Raw genomic sequence first — 19,155 nt, 5'->3', positions numbered from 1 at the left:
AGATTTTTTTTAAAGATTTCATGATTTGGCCAGTTCTGGAAGTCTTACAGAAGCAAGAGCTAGAGTTCTATTATGGGTGATAACAACCAATCACAAACCTTACAGTAGAAATAGTGCATTCGAAGTTCAGATAATAATTCAGAATTTTACAGGAAAAAAAAGGAGTATTGCAGATTTAACACAGACATGCTGAAAGAGATGCATTTCATCTGCATGAAAAGTCACATGTTATGCCTACATTATTGGAGAGAACTGAAATATTAGGCGGTTTATTTAATAAGAAAATGCATATCAAAAATTGCTGAAATGTCTCAAAGAAAATGCAAGAAAGTTAATGGCGTTCCAAAATTATAATTGGATACACATACATTAAGCAGGCACCACATGGCTTCCAGGTTTTAATGTCACCAGCATTACAGGGGATAAGTACAAATCTGCCTGATACTTAGCTGGATGTTCAGCTACCTGCATCCTTGGATTTAATTCTACTTCACTCAGAAAACATCAAAGATGGAAGCTGTTGCTCAATGAAGATATATGGATAAGTGAATTCAATTTTGTAGACTTAATTATTACTTAGCAAAAATGATTGAGAGAGACTATTTTGTAAGTTAAATGAATATGCTAGTGCCTTATAGTCAAACAAAATAAAAATAAGTTTGAGTGAGAAGTAGCTGATTATTCAAAGAAAGTACATTTTAGTTGAACAAGTAAGAAAGCTCGTGAAAGGGGTCACAGATAAGATTTGAAAAATAAAGTTTCTGCCTGATCAGAATCTGATGTCCTGAAATTGAAGCATATGCTTAAGATAATGAAAGCAAACAATGTTTCATTTCCAGCACAAAAAAAAAAATATATATATATATATATATATATATATATATATATATATATATATATATATATATATATATATATATATATATATATAAAGAGAGGGCAGAATGCAAAAGAGGACATCAAAATCCATTCTATTTAGACCCTGTAGTTAAAGTATTCTTAAGAGAGCAGCCGCGGTCATGCAGCGGTTAGCATTGCCACCTCACAGCAAGAGGTTCTTTGGTTCGATTCTTGGCTGGGGTGCCTTCTGTGTGGAGTATGCATGTCCTCCCTGTGGTCGCGTGGGTTTCCTCCGGGTGCTCTGGTTTCCTCCCATATCCCAAAGACATGCTGTAGGTGGATTGGACACTCTAAATTGGCCCTAGGCATGTGTGTGTGCATGTGTGTGTCTTCAGTGAAAGGTTGGGCACCGGACTGGCAACTCGACACCGTAAAACTCCACTGCCAATCATGAGCGGACAAGTGATCCACTGTGGCAACCCCTAACCAGGAAAAGCCGAAAGAAGAAGAAGTTAAAGTATTCTTAAGAATAAACCCTACAGCTGAGACCATCTCAGCAGGCATTCTGTCCTCTCTGGGATCTGACTTTTTATGATAAAAGACTAACATTCCATGTTTTCAACAATTGTTTTTACTGTGCAACATTTGAGTTTGTTTTAATGCAAGACAAGGGACAGATATGAGGTGATAAGCTTCAAGTTCATGGTCTTTACATTTCAGACTACACAGTAGAATAGGAAACCAGGCCACACAAGGTCTATACAGCTGGATATTCTAAAGCTGAAAAGGTGATAAATATGCAACAAAATAATAAATGTTGCCGCCTCCTTTTCAGCAGCAAAAATATACTCCAAAGTAATAATGCATTAATATAAATGTAACTAAATCTCAATACTGTTTAATATTCTCATTTTCCCATTTGTGCACCACATCTGCATCATTAGACACACAGTTTTATACTGTAATATGCCATTAATTGCTAAAGTCCTTGAGGTCATGAAGAGTCATGCTCAACTTAATGACTAAACATTAAAAACATTTTGCATTTCAGAAGCATTAATTACATTTTACTGAATCACCAGTTCATTGAGTATCATTGTATTCAGCTTGAATTCTCAAAGTCTTTCAGATCTTTAGTACCCGGAGATGGGGACACAGTCATTTTTGTGGTATTTATACATGAAACTTGACCCTGGTTTTCATCTTTTAGTGGCAACCTCCGATGATAGTTCTGGGCTTTCTCAACTCATTTCTTAACACTCTTTTTATCACTTCAGTGACCTGCTGCCCTTTAGTCTCAGTGCGAGACTTATTAATCACAATAAATGATCTGGTCTGCTTATGCTTTCCACATAATAATTGTTTCTGGTTACTTCTGTTGACAGCTCTGTCGATTTCTCACTCTGTCCCTTTCCTTGAAATCAGAAAGAGTCCTGGTTTATCTAACATAATAAAACTTTTGTCTTGACTGACTTTGCTTCTGTCTGTGTCTTACCTGACTTTTATTCTCGTGAGTTAGTAATAAAGTAGTCATAGGAATTCTGCCTTTAATCCCTGTGCAGGCAACGAACACCTTGTAGTGGATTAAATTTGAATTCCATTAAGTAATGTGACAGTCACTGTTATTGCTCTATGACTTTTTTATCAAATACTTCACAATTTGAACTGTTCTATCAACATGAACATTTGATAATGCATAATTAGGACTTCATGTTGTATTTATTTATATATTTATTTAATGTATTGCTTTTGGTTACTGGGAAAGTCCAACTGTGTTACTTACTCCTTTATAGTAAAGACCCATGGAGAAAAGCTCCACATTAGTAATGCATAACAGAAAATCTCCAGTCTTAGTAAAACAAAAAGACATATGAAAAAAATATCCACATTACAAATACATGTAGAAAATATATAAAAAAAAGCTTTTGTACATGGTTATATACATGTGAGAATTACTGGTATTTGCAATATATGATCAAAGTTTATAAATAGTTGAAGTTACAGAATGATATATATATATACATATATATATATATATATATATATATATATATATATATATATATATATATGGATCTACCTGACTAAATCGAAACATCAAAAGAGCGAAAACGACTTCACCGACACCATATAATCGACAGTTCACAAACACGACACCTCATACACTCGACACATCATAACAACAAACAAAACAAATCTTCTATCCAAAACCCACACACACAACACAAGCACACCAAAATCCTTACAAACCAACACTAACCCATACATACACAACTATCTACAACCCTAACCCAAACCCTTACCCTAAGGTCCGTCACTATCGCACACTCACCTAACCCGCACCCTAACCCTAACTCACTTAACCCGCCCCTAACCCAAAAACTATCACTACTGTACCCTTACCTAACCCGCGCCCTAACTCACTTATCCCACCCCTATCCCTACAGACCGCCAACATCGCACACTTACCATACTCGCACCCTTACCTAACCCGCGCCCTAACCCTAACTCACTTATCCCACCCCTATCCCTACACACCATCAACATCGCACACTTACCTTACTCGCACCCTAACGTCCGTCACTACTGCATACAAACACATCCTTTCCCCATCTCAGTGTTCTCAGCGTCGGTGTCTTCCTCCGTCGGTCTTCTGCCTTGTCGATCTTCTGGCGTCGGTGAAGTCATTTTCGCTCTTCTGAAGTTTCGACGTAGTCAGGTAGATCCATATATATATATATATATATATATATATATATATATATATATATATATATGGATCACCTTTATATCCTCGAAATCGCGTTTGCCCGACACACTAATGACCGACACCAAAAGACCGACAACAAAAAACGCCGACAACGCAAAACACCGAAAACCATTACACCAACACACTACACGTAAACAACACAGTACACTACATAACACATGCACTATCCCTAACCCAAACCCTAACCCTAAGGTCCGACACTACCGCACACTTACCCTACCTGCACCCTAACCCTAACTCACTTACCCACCCCTAAACCCACAGTCCCTCACTATCGTACACACACCCTACCTGCACCCTAACCCTAACTCACTTAACCCACCCCTAACCCACAGTCCCTCACTATTGCACACACACCCTACCTGCACCCTAACCCTAACTCACTTAACCCACCCCTAACCCACAGTCCCTCACTATCGCACACACACCCTACCTGCACCCTAACCCTAACTCACTTAACCCACCCCTACACCCACAGTCCCTCACTATCGCACACTTACCTGTCCACTCCCTAACACTAAATCCCTCACTCGATCGCACACTTACCGAGTCCGTCGGGTTCTCACCTTGTCGGTCATCTGCGTTGTCGGTATTCTCGTCCCGTTGGATTCCGTGTCGGCCAAACTCGTTGTCGGGCATCTAAAGGTGACCCAGATATAGATATATATATATATATATATATATATATATATATATATATATATATATATATAAGGAACAAGCAGACACAATGATATCACAGATAGTAATAGTTAGTGGGATAGAATTTTTGTAAGTGTGGTCAGAGTGATTTTTTTTTTTAGAGTGTAGCAATGTTAGAGCAGGTGAGGTAAAAATAGACTAGTTGCTGTATTGATGAGATGGTAGCTTCTCCAAGTATAAAACTGAGTAGGTCATCATACGGTTATGTGAGGATGTGTTTGACCTGTTTTGGAATATAGAATGGACTTTTATGTGACCTATCATAGAATTTAAACTGAGCTTAAATTCAGTGCCTGTAGAGGGATTACTTTAACAAGGAGGATTAATTTTTGCAACTATGATAGGCAGATAAATTCTAAAAGCTATTATGAGACTTGCTTACCTAGATGAGTTTGAAAGCTTATTAAGGTAGATGGGTGATGATGTTGGGAGGTTATTGAGGTGAGGGATTAAGAATGGTGGGTTATTACAGTATAATTATTGGGATCATCCAAGAGGATTATTAAAATAGAATTAGTATGATCATCCAGGAAAGGAATAAGAGCAAATTCATGAGTTTATTAAGTCTTGTTTTAGTCCTGCTTTGAATGATTGCAGATTTTCACATTGTCTTAATGAGTGTGTTGTGGGGGGGGGGGGTTCCATATTTTGTAGATGCAGTCTGAAAATAAATCATCTCCTCTTGAACTGAGGGATTTGCTTGCAGTAAGAAGCATTTAATCTTTGGAACAAAGAGTTCTTTTTGGTGAATAGGTATGTAGTTTGCCTTGCAGGGCAAGGAACTTGATGGGGTAGTGTATTACGTTAGGGTAATTGTTAGGTAGTGATTTAGTTCAAACCAATTAGTTGTTTGAGGAATATGTAGTGATAACCAAACAAAACAACTGAAATTGTGTTCCACTAGACCATCCTTTTATTTTTTCAATAATGTGAAAAACAGTTAAGTGCTTTTATCCTAAAAAAGGTCTTGAGCAGAACTAGTTCAGTCAAACTAACATGACTATTTACATATCAAGTTGTGCAGTCACGACATAGTTTACACAATTATGTAAAGGTATGTATTTTAAAAGACAAAATAAATAAATTCAATAAAATTGTATACCTAAGTAACTTAAATTCTTAAGAACACGCAGAACCACCTTAAAATCCATTGTGATTTAAATAAAAATGTATGTATACCATAAATATTCAAAATCAATATAAATGTAAGAATGTTCTGTGATGTCTGTAACAAACTTATATATAAACAGTGAGGCCTGCCATAACTATAAAATATGATATTGTATTACATGAAAATTAGGTGGGAAAAAATTTCCCCTATAATTTGGACACTCACAATTTTAAAATGATAGCAATAAATATTTAACCCCAGGAACTATGTAGCATTCAATCTAATCTGGTACACTAGCTCTCTACATTCCAGTTAGGACTGCTAATCCCCACCTCTAATGTTTTGGTACCTTCACTAACAAAAAGAACAAAAATGTGTTTAATGTTTTCCAGCAGCATGCGTGTTTTGCAAAAGCATTTTTTAATACATTAAATTTAATATCACCAATATGTTCTAAGATGATTTTATTTAAATTCTTATCAGCTTTACTGATATAAAAACAATTACATGATAAGAACAACATGGTATATATCACTCCACTGGTCTGACAATTGTGATATGTATTAACATATATAGTATTTGAATACCTTGATATTGTTATAACAGACAAAACATATATTTACATGCCTTAAAATGCCTTCATTGTGAATGTCCACATCTTACTATTTTACTTTCATTCATCCAACATCAGTGCATCAGATGACCAGGCCAGAGCATGTATGGAGAAGACTCAGAAGATGAAGATAATAACAGAGATTTGTAACATGGAGATTCCAAATAAATTGGAATAACCAAATTGTAATGTACCCTTGACATTATAGATATCTAATGCTGCACTTTATAGCCAGGATTCTGGTGTTTCAACCTTGCCTGCTGCAATGGCTGTGAACTGCTCCCATGGTTTGTTGTCACTAACATATACTTCAGTAATACCTTATCACATGATGATATTACCAGGCTGTTCCTAACTTTTATGTATTACCTCATTCCCACATATTATTAACACTATCATTCAACCTAATCTTAGGTAGCCATGAGTTGTGTTTTACAGTGAAATGAAGTGACCTAGACTCCCGATTCTTTCTAAGCACCAAAGGTTTACAGATGTTTGACTAAAACCCTCTTTTAGACCCATAGCAATAACCAGATCCTCTGGCTGCATATGTGAAATGTCCTTTAAAACCTGTTCTTGAAACAGTGTTTAGATGTCTTAAGATACATTTGATTTTATGAGCAAGATTAAAAGCATTGTAAAGTCTTCATAAACAAAATTTTCTACTTTGGATGTGGTGTCTTTATTTACCACTATTCCTAAAGATACAGGAATGGAACTAGATTGTGTCCTGACAGGTGTGAGCTTTCAAAAAACTTAGAAAAGCTAGATTTGAATGTGATTTATATATTGCTAGATGTAATCTTGAGTAACAGCTTTTTTGAAAGTCATATGTTTTGACAAATGAGTGAAGGTGCCTTGGGTGTCATACTGTCACACACTTATCCCAGTTTTGCCTTGGAATAATGTAAGACAGATTGTATTCTACAAACTCCATTTACTTCTGAGATGCTTTAACATGGTTGCTCCCTTTCTAATTCCAAATCTTTTGGGTTTCTAACCATGATGGGAATGGACCCCATTCCTAAGTCAAAGTACAATTAAAGTTCATGAAATTAGTATTGTTTCACTCTTTGATGTCAGCCAAAAGTGCTCTTTGAAGCACCCGCAATGTGTCCAGTAATGACTCCTTCTGTAATTCATACAGAGTTACGTTAATTGGTAGCATATCTAAATATGATTGTACACTCTTTTTTATAAGATTTGTTGCTCCTACAACTAGTGAAACTATCTGGGTATATTTCTTCCACATTGCTCTAGTTTCTGCTTGCAAATCCTGATATTTTATGATTTTGTATCTCTCTGTACGCAGGAGACTGCAGTCGCTGGGTGTGGCGATTTCAATGATCAATGCTACTTTTGTCTTCTTTTCCTGGACCACTATATCCAGTTTTCTAGCATCTATCTTTTGAACTGTTGGCAATGGATGACCCCATGTGATGTAGACTTCATCATTTTCTATGATGCTTTGTGGCTCTGATTGCACAATCCCCAGTGCAACAGTCTCGCCACATTGTTATGCCTTTCAGTATACAGTCCTTCTGCCATTCATAGGTTCATAGGTTAGTACTAGGCTAACTGTCCTTGCAAGTCATTTTAAGCCTAGCCAATTATCCCTTGTGAGACTCAAACCCTGCACCTTGGGTTTGTAAGTCAAACACCTTAACCATTAGGCCACCCTCCTGTGACCTTAATAGGTCACAACCAGCAACAAGGTGTGCAACTGTTTCCAATTCAGTTTTACAAAACCTACATTTGTCTGTTTCTCCCACATGTTCAATGGATTTCGTAAACCAGCATGTATGTAGCCCACTATCTTTGGCCACCAATATTAACCTTTCGTCTCTTGGTTTGAATTCACCTCTCCTTAACCATTCCTGCATTCATTCCTGATCAACATGAGGTTCTAGAAGTTTTCTATACTTGCAACTATATTTATGCATTTTCCATATTTCTTGCCTTTTCATCTGGTCCTTCACCTTATATTCTTTCTTTTGTTTTTTGGCACATTCAGTTGCTGCCTGATTTTTATCTACTTCTGGCTTGAATTCCATTCCTTCTTGATGCCGATATGCTTTTGCTAGGTTCAGCAGGGAAGTCATCTTAGATTTATTCTACTCATGTTTCAAAACTTTCACTACATTTGGGTATCATGAGGGCAGCAGATATGTGTGGAGTCCCACAATTGCATATCTATACATGTAATCAATTTCAAGGAGGCCCATCCCTCCTTTGGAATGGGGAATATATAATCTTGGTATGCACTGATTTTTATAGATCATTTGGTGAGCATGAAGCATCCTTCTTGTTTTAATATCTAATCTAGCCAACATGTTTTGGGGCCAATCAATCACTCCAAAACTGTAAGTTAGGACAGGAAGAGCAAATTGGTTTATAGCTTGAATTTTGTTCCTAGATGTCAACGCTGTTTTCAGGATTAATTTAAGTGTTCTAAAGTATTCCTTACTTAGTTTTACTCGCATTTATTCATGTTTTATTGCTGATCCTTCATCCATTCCTAAGTATCTATACACTCCCTTTTGCATCCCTTTTATATCACATTCTTGTCCCAAACTGATGTTTTCTTGGTGTTGCAGTTTTCCTGCTTTAAAGGTTGCTTTTGCACATTTATCAAGGCCAAATGACAGTCCAATATCATCATCTGAAAAAGTTTTGAAAACTTGCAGCTGTGCTTTGTATGTGACCTATTCATGTTTTAAGATCCCCCTGTAGATAAATGATATAATGTTTTTTTTAATTTTTAAAGTTTGAAATGAGTTTTGATTTTTCTAAGATTAACTACTCATATGTTACTGTGTGCAAGGATCTGTCAAATAGTAAAATGCTGACCAAGCTGTACAAGAAAATGATCGGGGGAACAACTACTTGGAAACTAGGTTTAGTGAGATCAGACACTTATGTTTTGGAATTAAATAATCTTTTAGATTTAACTTAAAAGAAGAGAATGAGGTATGGTCCCATAAAAAAGGGGCACATGCACCAGTTACAAAGGTAGGAATTAAATTAAGATTAGATGGTGAGAAGAAAAAGGGTGTTCTTAGGTCCCATTGCAATTATTTTTTCTCACAACTCTTATATAGTAAAAGATATAGTTAAGGAACACTGGTGTTTATTAAGGGGAAACAAACATATTCAGAAGGTAGTGGACACAGCTCTATTTTTCATTGACAAAGGGGCAACAAGCATTAAGAGCATGTTAAAAAAAAAAAAGAGTAAAATATTAGGAAATGTGAAAGAAACACAACAAGTGAAATAGAGACTTACCATTGTTTTGGCTGCACACAGTGCTGCAGGTACATGAGTGGCAGTCCTAATGTAGTGAACATATTTACTGACACAACAGTGAGGGCTAATACTAGGTGCACGTGTGAGCCAAAAGCTGCATATCATGCACAAAGTGCTTCTTGTTAATGTTTTATATTTTGAAAACAAGTAGGTCTTTTAGAGGGTCAGAAACATTAAGATTAAGAACAAGATAAGTACATTATTTACATATACTAAACAGTGATTGGTTTAAAAAAATCATCATCAACCCTCTTTATCCCATTTTGTACATTCAGTTCAGGTATTGTGTCAACTGTCACCATCTCTCTTGATTCAGTGCCACTCTCCTACCCTCTTCAACAGTTATGCATTCCTGTCACAGGTTGTTTCTCACATAATCCATCCACCTCTTTGCTAGATACATTCATTTCCTCTTGCATTTTTCTTCTTTTCTGCACATGTGCCCAAACTACCATAATCTGTTCTCTTTGATCTCCTCTGCAACTGAAGGGAATAACAGGTGACATAATGGTTAAAGTCCTTGCACAAGTTACAAGGTTCAGTCTAGACCTCCAGCCAATATCTACATGTAGTTTACATGTACTCCCTGTGTCTTTGTGGGGTTCCACCCATCTCCCCCCCCAAAAAAATATGCTGAATTTTTTCCAGCAGCACAGATTCTCGGTGGTACCTATAGGGGTAATAGTTGTATAGAAAAACCACTTTGGGCATCAACTGTGATATGCAGTATCCTCAAGACAGAACACAGATCACAGACTATGCACTGTGCCAGAGCTAGCCATTTGATAGTATAAACTGGCTCAAGGTAATTCAGTTTGAAGAAATGTATTTGTTTTTGTTTTGTTTTGTTTTTTTAACTATAAATTTGGACACCGAGAGGGTGGTGGCATCGATGATGAACTGGAAATAATTGCATTAGGTTAGATTCAATGACTTTGCTTTTCTGGGTCTAAATGCAGATTGCAAATATGAGTTGATAGACCCATGCAATACTGATACATTTTATTCACTGAAAAACAGTTTTGAAATCACAAATTGCTTTGTGCATTTTGTCTATGACTTAATTTCCTTAATTGCTTTGCTTAAAAGGATAATAGTGAATATCAGACAGACAGAAGCATGATGTAATGAATTTTAGGTGTATTTAAATGCTCATTTGTAACTAATGTGATATTCAAAATATTTTCTACATTTCAGAGGAAATTAAAACATTAACCTACTGTGTCAGGAACAGAGGTCTAACTAATAGGATTTTTCCAACATTTTATTTAATTTTATTTGTGAAAAAAGTGTAAACATAGATGGCAACTTATTTTATTGATTTTTGAAGAAAAAAGTAGCAGAGTGTGTATGTATATATATATATATATATATATATATATATATATATATATATACAATTTATGGTTACAAAAAGTAGCTTTGCACATTATGTCTAGTATATGGCTATGCCTTTAACATGGATCATACTAATGACATGACAGCAAAACATAATCATGGATCATGTACTCATGTACAAACGTGTACTACGTGAAGCAGTGGCAGGATGAGGGCTGTCACACACCATTTGTAAGATTAGTAATATAATTTAACATTTTGATTGGGATTCAGCTAATATGAAAGTAAGACAATCTCAATAGGCTTCCATCTAAACTCACAGCTGCATACACTACATTCTATCACAAGATTAAAAGAACCGCTGTTTAGAATTTCTTTCACAAGCAGTGCTTCCTTTAGTAGGTTGTACACCTCACTATTCGGACTCTGCAGCATTATTGCCACTTCTACACTATATATTTAATGGTTAAGTAATTTTGCTAAAATGCATTCTGTCTTGATTTTAATGCTGCCTTGTTCTGTGGGCATATGTCACAAATGAACTCTATGACGACCACCCAATGACTAATCAACACTCACCCTAAAAGTAAGCAATGATAAGTATGTTTCACCTACAAGGCTCACAGATTTCAGTAGTGCATTATAATAAATAAAATGCCTTTTGCTGAAAGCGGATGTGAGATTACTTTCTTTTAAAATTTCTTTCTTGCAGTTTTAAGACGATACCACAACACCAAAAGAAAGTAAGGGAACACCGTTTTTCCTGTGCCACAGAATGTAACAACTAATGTAGCTTGTAGGGTGTGCTCCTAATTAGCATCCAACACATGCAGCATGAGCACTACATTGTACATCCGTTAAGAAAGCTGACAGTCATCTGACAATGGACAGAGAGTGAGCATAGATAACCAATTTTACTGCAGATGTATTGTTTGCTGCGGATTGCTAATGTACATGGTCTTCTTCAGTCAAGGGTAGGGGCCATTCATCGCGCATCTTAGCTCATCCGCTATGCCTAAAGAGGATACCTCATTATGATATGCTATAATGAGGTTACTCACTGAGTAAGTACTCCTATCTTCTGAAGTGTGGCTACATCACAGCTATGGGTGGTGGTAGCAGATTAGACTACAGCAGAGAGGATATTATATGGCTATAATATTGAACATATCAGTAGCAGTTTATTACAACACAAAAGTATAAAATTTGCATTAATGTTTTTGTTCAGCTCCATAATGCTGGACAGCACATCAGTACTAGAGAATGGTTGTTTCTGTTGTTGTGCAAACACCAACTGTCAGTATACAGTTCTGATCCTATGTCATATGTTTGTATGGGCAGCCAGAACAGAGCTAGTTTTTGTTCTAGTAATTGCAAGCAATCCTTGGTAGAGCAATTTGCATTTCTGCTCTGTATTTGGTATAGCGCAGGAAACTAACTGGGTAAGACCATGTACCAAGGCATACCCAAATGTGTCAACAATTTCATGATTCACACTAGGTTCTGTTTCACGAATTGGGCCATGCACTAACCCAGAATATTTCAGCACAATTATTAGTACACAGTTCCCTATGTCAAAATGTGTGCCAGTAACAGAAATAGCAATGTTTTACATTTGATATAGGAGACAGACTTGGCTTTGCACAGAAACAAATTATTTTCCTGTTTATGAGGTTGTGAAATTTTTGAGTTGTACTTTATCCTGCAGCAAAGTGTTTTGAGAAAAGCTGCATTCAAGTTTTGTATTTTGTGTATTAGTGATTCAATTCTCTGCCATTTGGCATTAACAACCGACCAGAAGATCTGTCTATAAAATTCTACATTCAGCATGTGGCACCATAACCTAAGCCAACAACAAACACTTTTTATTGTGATATATATATAACCATAAAAAGACCTCAACATTTCTGAGTTCTGGATTATGAACTGTATGGTCAAGAGTATATCCACAATGTATGCAATCGTGGATAACCTCTGCATATGTAACAGATGAAAACATCTACTGCTTCAAGCTCATGGTGCCATTAACAGTAAAGATGCAGGCAGGAGGCAGCTTATACAACATACAGCAGGTGAGGTGGTCCTAATCTTAGCAGCAAACAATAAACTTCTGGGCTTGGAAGAAGTGTGTTTTCTGCAGTAAGTTCAGACTTCCCCTAAACAGTGCCTTGCATGTATATTTTTCTATCCAACATAGAGCTTATGAAGATGGATACAGATGCCAGGATCTGCTATGATAATGGAAGCAACCTAAATATTGCTACACAGATTTAAAATGGCAATCCATGTAGTTGTACAGCTATACTGGCACACCTTCTATAAAAGTGATATCATCTGCCACCACCAAACTATCTGAGTATTTGGCAACAGAAGGCACATCAGAAGCAAAAGTGTTTGCAAACAACTGTGTTTAGTAAAACCAGATGCAACCTTAAAAATGCTGCTAAATATCTATAGTTAGCCCATGCTCTAGTAATATAGTCATTTGTTTATCTGAGGTTCAGTTTCTGTTTTTTTGTAGAATGCAGATGATAAGCACTGGGAACGCCAGAAACACTGAGAATGCTGAACAGCATTAGGAATTGTAATACAACTAATTATTAACTTATATTATTATCTTATACCCTTCCTGTTGATATTGGTCACTTGTACTATTTTTTGGTAATAGTGATTCACTTCCTGCTATTTACAGATAAATACCTGACAGTGAGAAGCTTGGTTTTTCACTCTTTTTCCCTTCACTCATCTCTCTCTCTGTCTGTCATGTTTGCAATGAATGCATTTAAAACCAAAATGGGCTCTTTCAGGAAGAAAGATACTATTGGTAATAAACAAGCTTAGTGAAGTTTTGTGAAGATAACTGAGCAGTTCTTGAAATCAGTACTTGTTAACTGAGCCTAGAGTTATCTCTATTCACCAGGAAAATTAATTCCTCTCCTATGTTGCCATTTCATATTTAACATTTCCAGTTTCACTGCCATTAAATATTAGTTGTTCCAACATCAATTTATAAGCTATTTTCGGCTCATTCAAATTATTTAAAAAAATTGGATGAAATTGCTTGATCTTCTTTCTTTTCTGACACACTGTCTTTTTTTCACACATGTATATTGGGACTAATCCAGTCAACAAAATATAAATAAATAAATATATTTTTTTTATAAAACATAAAATTCTCTCCTGAAACAATGTTAGACTTTTCAGTGAAGAGGTTTGTAATCATTGTTTCTTTTTTTTTTATCTTTTTATCATAATTTCTTTTTTATATCTAAAGGGTCTTCTAGTAGATACATGGATTGCCACTTTAAATCTGTGAGGAAATGTAAACTATTGTCGCAATCTTATCATACATATTTGATCTGCTACTGCTGCATATTCCTGCATCTGCCCTTATTAAAATTTTTCTTCACTGTCTTCTTTTCTCATCCATCATGTCTTTTAAATTTGTTTGTTTCATATTTTTTACTGAGTTTGATGTTTCATTCATATACTCAATAAGTGTTCTACTATATTTCTTGCCCTTTTTAGGAATTATTGCTTTCTGGACTTATTTATTCATACTCTAAATTCTCAGAATTAACCTCCAATTTACTACAATTTTGGTGATCTTTTCTATCTAACTGTATTTCTTTCTCTATCATAGCACTTTCTTTAGCTAGTGTTGTCATGGATCTGACACATACAGTCATCGTATAGCCCATCATATAGACTGCTAATCAAAGGTATACGTAGTGCCTGAAAAGACAATCAGAAATATCTATGCTGTATGATAATTCAGTTGATTATCTTGAACATGTCACTTACTAATGGCAAATCATATTGTTTATAATATGTTTAAAAAAACTATTTAGTAATCTGCAGGTAGCAGACAGGATTAAGGTAATTAGCAGGCAACAAACTATTTCCCTATGGTACATGGTTTGATTCTCACTGCTTTCATTTGTCTTCTGTATTACTTTGAACAAGTTATTCATTCAGAAAGAGCTTGGGTGCAGTTGAGAATTTGTGCTAGGCTCCTTACTGATCTCCTGGACTCCATGCCTAATAACTAGCTACAAACTTATATGGAACAAAGGACAGCAGATTGTCCAAGTTCTATACTGAATGTGTAATTGAAAATAATAGCAGTGAATATAAATGTACTTATATCAGAAATCCAAATTACATTTCTGAGAACTACATAAAATACAAATCTGAATTATAATCTGGCAGCATTCCTAAATATGGAATTAATACTAAGGAAAAAAGTCCAGTGGGCATACATGGAATAGAAAAGAGGAAAGCTCTACCACATGTCATGTTAGGGAGTACATTTTTCTGAGTGCTTTATTGTTGGAAAAACTTTTAGGTCCAGGATATAAAAAATGTATTTAGGATAAGAAAGAGTTATGCAGTCTGTTGTTTAAATACTAACAACCATTAAAAAAGTAGTGAGACAGCTAGAACTTTCTGTAATATGTACAAAAGAAGGAAATACATGATTCTTGCAAATTACTCAGGAATAGGGAAATAGGAATTGAATATGACTCGAGTGGGAACATAAATAAGTACATATTTAATAGATTATGTCAGAGAATTGACTTGTTAGTATTTAAAGATTTAGATGATGATACTAAGGGAGAAATTAATGTTTTACAAATTTCACATGTAAACATTTCTGTATTTTAATTTCATAGGTTATTTATTATAGGACTGCCTTGACAGCCCATGCTCCCAACAGAATTATACTTTATTTATCCAGTACATGCCAAGATCCAGAACACAGTACAAGGTTAGCACAAAATATTAAAATCAGTGCTAAGAAAGATCCATATCAGCCTTGATAACTTAATGAATTTCGTATTCAGAGCAGAAAACATATAACCAGTGAACATGATATATAACCAATGACCATGACAAATAACCGATGAACATGATATATAACCGATGAACATGATATATAACCAATGAACATGATATATAACCGGTGAACATGATATATAACCAATGACCATGACAAATAACCGATGAACATGATATATAACCGATGAACATGACAAATAACCAGTGAACATGATATATAACCGATGAACATGATATATAACCGATGAACATGACAAACAACCAATGAACATGATATATAACGATGAACATGATATATAACCAATGAACATGCTATATAACCAATGAACATGATATATAATGACCATGACAAATAACCTATGAACATGATATATAACCAATGAACAAGATATATAACCAATGAACATGATATATAACCAATGAACATGACAAATAACCTATGAACATGATATATAACCGATGAACATGATATGTAATCGATGAACATGACAAATAACTTATGAACATGATATATAATCAATGACCATGACAAATAACCTATGAACATGATATATAACCGATAAACATGATATATAACTGATGAACATGACAAATAACCTATGAACATGATATATAACCAATGAACAGGATATATAACCAATGAGCATGATATATAACCAATGAACATGATATATAGCCAATGACCATGACAAATAACCGCTGAACATGATATATAACTGATGAACATGACAAATAACCGATGAATAGGATATATAACCAATGAACATGACAAATAACCTATGAACATGATATATAACAGATGGACATGATATATAATCGATGAACATGACAAATAACCTATGAACATGATATATAACCAATGACCATGACAAATAACCTATGAACATGATATATAACCGATGAACATGACAAATAACCTATGAACATGATATATAACCGATGCACGTGATGTATAACCGATGAACATGACAAATAACCTATGAACATGATATATAATCGATGACCATGACAAATAACCGATGAACATGATATATAACCAATCAACATGATATATAACCAATGACTATGATATATAACCAATGACCATGATATATAACCAGTGATAATGACAAATAACCACTGAACATGATATATAACCGATGAACATGCTATATAACTGATGAACATGACAAATAACCAATGACCATTTTATATAAAACCGATAAACAATCATCCAGTGTGGCTTAGTAGAATCACCTCTGCCAAGATATAAAGTAACATGTCTAACCAAGCTGAACACAGTCTTAAGTAACACAGAGAAATCTAGCACTTTATCCTCCTGATCATCCCTAGCATGCAGCATAGGATATCAGTACATATGAAGAACCACAGAAGTGCAACATTAGTTCCCAAGTAGCCCAGATCAAGAGCAAAGAATAATAACTATAAACAGACAAGTAAAAAGTTTAGTACTATAGCAAAATAGAAACACTTACTAGACATAAGAACTGATCAAAATGCAGAAAATTCAACCCCAATCAAGTAATAAAATGAAAGCGTCACACAAGACACACATTTCATGGTAAAATCGTGACATTTAGCACACACAAAGTGATCAGAACAATAGAGGCTAGCAGTATACTTTACCAAGAAATACTGCAGCTACAGCCTTCATAGCACACCTCAAAACAACATCTAATCAGGTATGGAACACCACCCATGACACCCTTCATGGTAATAGACACAGTATTCAGGAAGACATCTACACCAGAAATAGTGACAGACTCGCTTCCTATGGTAGGGCTATTTGTGAGTAGTGTGTGGGTATAAACAAAGATATAGAACAAAACCTTGTCATTTTGCACCAAATGTCTGCTGGAGACAAAAAAAAAATGGACCAACCACCTTAGTGCGTTTACGAAAAAAATGGACCACCTTAGTGCTTTAATGTGTGGGTATATTCACAATGTGTGTAGTCCTATTTGATTTAGTTTTACTTTTATGCTATTTATCTATTTTTTTTTTGTTTGCCCATAGCATAAAGGGAAAATGTCCAGGTTGTCAAAGAGATAGGTGATCCTCCAATGTCCTAGCTTTGACCGTAATTTATCATGTACGTTTCCTTCATGTTGAGGGTTTATAATTCCAATACAAAGAACAACAGCTTTTTGTACTGCAGATTTTTATTTATTTATGTATTTTTTTTTGGTTTAAAACAGTAAATAAATAAACAAATCAATTATAAAACAAACAAATGACTATTGCATAGGTCCACAGCTGATCAATGCATCAAAGTTATACATATCAACAACAATTAATACTTTTCAAGCAAGTCTTTAAGTTTAAGCCAAGATTTATATGAATGTGTAATATTAGAAGTTCTCATCTTTATAGTATGCAGTTCACTACTGTAGACAATGTTTGCCATACTAATAAATTCAACAATAAAGGGGGTAATTTTACTTTCCCAATTTTTAGTAATTACTCTTCTGGCTATAACAAGAATAGACCAAAGAAGAGGCACTTGGGTTTTTGGAGTTATCTCAGGAATCGGTGCATTAAATAAAACTAAAGATTTAGAAATATTATATCTATTTGACCATAGAGCTTGAATGAAGTTATTAATGTCTTTCCAAAAAGGGAAGATAACTTCACATTCACATACCATATGTGTCCAATCAGCTTTTATTTCAGAATCACATCTTCAGCATTTAATTCTGTATGATTTATACATAATTATAATTTTGTTAGGAGTAACAAAAGCTCTGTGTAAGACTTTCCAAGTGAAAATTTTCAATATAATGAAGATTTTAATATCTGATTCTTAAGCACTATAGCCTATAATGTGCTGTAGACTTTTGTGAGTAATAAGTAAATACATGGTATATGCAATTCTGTTTGTTTAGCACTTACTTTTGCACCACATATTTCCTCTTTCTCTTTCTTATTTTTCCTATAGCTTTAGAGGAAAACCATAGTGTTCTCAAATATATAGTTGGCCCTCTGATATTCTATCTCTGTCTGTAACTTCTTACAGGAGTTCTCTGGATGTTAAAGGTATTTACCTCTGCTTTAGTCCAGCAACTTGTGATCAACATTGCACACATACCCCTAGATGAGTCTAAGCATTTGTTACGTTTATACATGGCATGTAATGTGGAGGACTCTCATTACACTAACATTTTAAGTACTGTTCAGTTTTGCTAATATATATGGTTAAACAAATCTGCTATGGTGCTCCCTGCAGTGCACGCGATCACTACTAGTTAACATTTTTACCACTGCTGTCTGTTATTCATGTGTCTGGGAATGTGTCAGTGTGATGCTTCAGTCATTATAAAGCGATCCTACCTGTCCCATTAACTGCTGACACGCTGATTATTCATACACAATTCATCCTTTTGATCATACTTTTCATTTGTTAAGGTAGGCTACGCGGTACTTATACACTTTTCCGACTCTTAGTGACAACGGTCTTACACTGCGCCTTTGTTGCATTATCTGTCAGTATTACCGTGGGGAAAATTAATGTCAAGTAAAAGCAACAATAGAACAAACATGCAGAAGTATTTTACCACTAACTTATATAGTTCTGTAAGTTATATCTCAGGATGCCATCACGTATTTGGTGATGCTCAATACTGAATTAGCATC

General features: G+C 35.1%; 1 protein-coding gene across 1 annotated transcript in view; it reads left to right on the top strand.

Moving 5' to 3' along the window:
• RHOBTB1 (Rho related BTB domain containing 1) overlaps positions 1–19,155 on the top strand; it is a 468,210-nt gene that overhangs the window by 416,370 nt on the left and 32,685 nt on the right. The window lies entirely within an intron of this gene.

This window comes from Protopterus annectens, chromosome 14.part0 (assembly GCF_019279795.1).
Source record: "Protopterus annectens isolate FY-2018-M chromosome 14.part0, PAN1.0, whole genome shotgun sequence".
Taxonomy (NCBI): Eukaryota; Metazoa; Chordata; order Ceratodontiformes; family Protopteridae; genus Protopterus; species Protopterus annectens.
This window is presented reverse-complemented; position numbering and strand designations above follow the sequence as displayed.